At 47.0% G+C, this 3,509-nt stretch overlaps 1 pseudogene across 1 annotated transcript; it reads right to left on the reverse strand.

Moving 5' to 3' along the window:
- Window positions 1-1,596: 1,596 nt before the first annotated feature.
- Window positions 1,597-2,836, reverse strand: LOC311105740 (vasculin-like protein 1; annotated as a pseudogene). The gene has a single exon. The product of its transcript is annotated as a vasculin-like protein 1 (transcript).
- Between the last annotated feature and the right edge of the window lie 673 nt (window positions 2,837-3,509).

Here is a 3,509-nt window from a genome sequence, read left to right on the forward strand (position 1 = left end):
AAAAGAAAGAGACATCATACAATACATTATAAGGAGTCTAACAGAGGAAACATAGCACCATTCCACTTAGCCCAAGATGTGCTCTTTAGGAGCCTACTGTTACTCCTTAAGGTTAAAGGATATTATGTTATTTTCAGAGGAAGACTGGCTCTGGCAGCCAAAACAGCCAGATACTCCATCTATACGTGAATCGATTCTCAATTGCGATGCAGTTCTAGAAATGTAAAGCCCTTTACTGTTATGTCACATCAAAATAATTTCACAAATAAAAAAATATATACACTTACTGTACACTGTTTTAACCGGCTTTATCACGGTTGCAGCTGACAGTATTTTTCTGTGACAACACGTTTCTGACCGCATTCTTCAGTTGCACACAGGTGTTGGAGCATGCTAGATAGCTAATTAGCACAGGTGGACCCTCTGTCTTCCGTCTGTCTTCCGTAAACAAGCGCTGTAACATGGAGATATGGCTGTGTGGGAACATTAACTCTATAAAGGTGTGTATTAATTTAATCTTCTGGCTGATATGAAAGATAAGGTCCTTCTGCTTCCAAAACCGTACCGAAAGCGATGCATGTTAATGTTCTGACCGAGCGCCGGGGATCTTAACAAAACTCCCCCCTACAGAAAACGCCTTCGTCCAATGACTTATGTGTAAAGTAATTACATTTTAGTCATTTAGCAGATGCTCTTATCCAGAGCGACTTACAGTTAGTGAGGGCATACATTTTTTCATGCTGGCTCCCCGTGGGAAACGAACCCACAACCCTGGCGTTGCAAGCGCCATGCTCTACCAGCTGAGCTACAGAGTACTCTATCAACCACAGAACTTGGAATTTTGCACATCTGAAAATGATGGCGGTTGGTGAACTAAGAACAGATAATCAGCTTGAACAGCTACATTGGGATAATTTTGTTTTTCTCCAGAATAAGTTTGGTAAAGTGGCATTTCCATTACTTCGAAACTTTGTTTTATTATTCTTTATGCCCTTCCTGGCTACATTCAATCAGTATTGCAATAAAAATAATGGTGGTCCATGACTGTAAATTACTGTTCTCCTACCGCTTAGGAGAAAATATAATGATGAGCAAACGCATGCCTTACACTGTTCAAATAAGACAAAGACATTACAATTTGTCGGCTTTAAATGGACCAAAACAAAACAAACCTAAATCCATCCAGATGGGTTATTTAGGGGACTGGAGGCAATGTCAATATCAACTGCTCACAATGATTGTTTCATCTCAACACAAATGCTACAAATTCTTTAAGCAAGAGCAAGAGTCAAAGCCATATTTCAAAAAAAATTATTGATCGATGAAGTCATTTGCAAGTAAAATCATTATTGGTTTGGTTGATGTCATCATGGGTTAGCTTTTTTCATCACAAAATCAAAAGAAAATGCTGACGTGTTTTGCTCTCAATAATCATTTTAGCTTCTAGTAAAATACCAAACAAACGGGGGTCAAAAGAAAGAAAAAGAAAGGAAAGAAAAAGCAGAATGAAAACTAAGCAGAAAGACCCTCAGGCAGGCAGGCAGGCCTCACCTCTGACCTCTCTGCCACCCCAGTGTCTGAATGACCAGTCTCGTGTGAACGAGGAAGTGTAAAACAGACGAGTGCAATGAGCGAGGGAGCGTGACGTGAGGAAGAAGAAGAGGAGGGGTGTCTGCATGTTAGGTGTCTGCGTCGTCTGATGTCTGGCTGCTGCTAGTGCTCTCGGACTCTGAGACCTCTTCTAGTTCAGGCTCAACAGGGTTTCTCCAGGACAGCAGGGGCAGGGGCGCACCCTTGAGAAGAGGCTTCAGGAGAACAACGTTCTGGCCCAGCCCGTTCCTCTTCAGCTTCTCATTTTTAGCTTGAAATTCTTGGAGCTCGGCATCAGTGATGGGCAAGAAGTTGTCATCATTCTCTGGGTACTCCTGCCAGCCCATAGCTTTGATCAACCTGTGTTCTGCCTGGAAAGGTGATCTGTGTCTGAGTCGCTGAGTGTGTGAGGGATCATATTCTCCTGTAAGTCTCCTCTGTTCTCCTTAGGGTCTGAGGGACTGGTAGAGGTGGGCCCGTCCCCGTTCCTCTCATCCTTCAGGCCTCGCAGGAACTCACTCTTCCGGTCGGTGCTGCGACACATCAGCTTCAGACGAGGAAGGGTGACGTCGATGGGAGAGGTGATGCTGGAGGGAGGCTCCTTGGGGGTTCCGTAGGTCGGGGGAGTAACAGGCGTAAGAGGTTTGGTCACAGAGGAAGCAGGACTGGTGAAGGCGGAGTCCTAGCCGGATAAATTAAAACTGCTTTTGGTTTCTCTCCCGCTTGGCTTCCAGGGACCAGCCTTGGTTGGGGTGATAGCTGGCTTGGGCACCAGGTTCTTGTAGACACTGGATGAGGAGATAGGGGTTTTGGTGCTGTTGGTTAGGTGGGGTACCGTCGTGTTGGCGAAACCAGTGTTGGGGTCTTCCTTGGAAACCTTCTTGATGACCAACATCTTAGTCATGGTCTGCTTGGCACTAGGAGGGTGCTCCCTAACTCCTACAGGAGACCCTACGGCATGAGGCTGGGCCACCGGCTTCCCACTGCTCTCTGATTGGTTGAGTGAGGGAAAATCCTCCTCCACAAACTTCAGCTTGTCCTCATGGCCTCCCTCAACTGGCAGGAAGCCTAGTTTCTGGGGGTGGAAGGTCCCGTTGTGCTGGTGGTGGGGCCCTGGTTGCTTCCTGTCACTCTCCCTATCCCGCACAGGGCGCTTGGGGTGGCGCCCATGGTGGGGTCCCTCCTGCCCCCAGAGACCGCTGCCCAGGCCCCCCTTCCCTCCCTTAGCCACGCCTGAGTCCACTAAATGTCTACTCTTCCCCAATGTTTGATGTGTGTGTGTGTGTGTGTGTGTGTGTGTGTGTGTGTGTGTGTGTGTGTGTGTGAGAGAGAGAGAGAGAGAGAGAGTGTGTGTGTGTGAGTGTGTGAGAGAGAGAGTCACAGAAGGTCTTTGTTGTGTGTGCCACACACACACACACACACACACATCCACTCACACCCATACGCACACACACAATCGTCCAGAGCACCTGTTTCCCTCTGTCGGGTCCTCAGGTGGCAGACAGGGCCAGTTCAGCCCACTTACACTGATAGCCATCTGGCTTAGGCTATATAAGTGGCCCATCAGTTTACACATGGCAGAGAGACTTCCTGCTAGGCTGCCCTCAACCAATGGTACACACTCCTGCCACCACTCAGAGTCTTATTATTTGCATGTTCACCAGACAGAACCTAGTGTCCCAAAACCAAATCCTTCCAGCCATCTCAAACTGCCCATACATTTTAGCAGAGCCTCAAGATGGAGACCATTTTGCTCTCATTGTTTCCAAACATACAATACACTGAGACGTAACTGTACAACCACAGATCCAACCACAATGAAAAACAGAGCTACAGTAGGAGCCACACAGACACATAAAACACAATGACAGTATACATCTCTCTATGGACGCGTTGCGGATCGATAGATTTGATTAATT

This window comes from Coregonus lavaretus, assembly GCF_964263955.1.
Source record: "Coregonus lavaretus genome assembly, chromosome: 30".
Classification (NCBI taxonomy): domain Eukaryota; kingdom Metazoa; phylum Chordata; class Actinopteri; order Salmoniformes; family Salmonidae; genus Coregonus; species Coregonus lavaretus.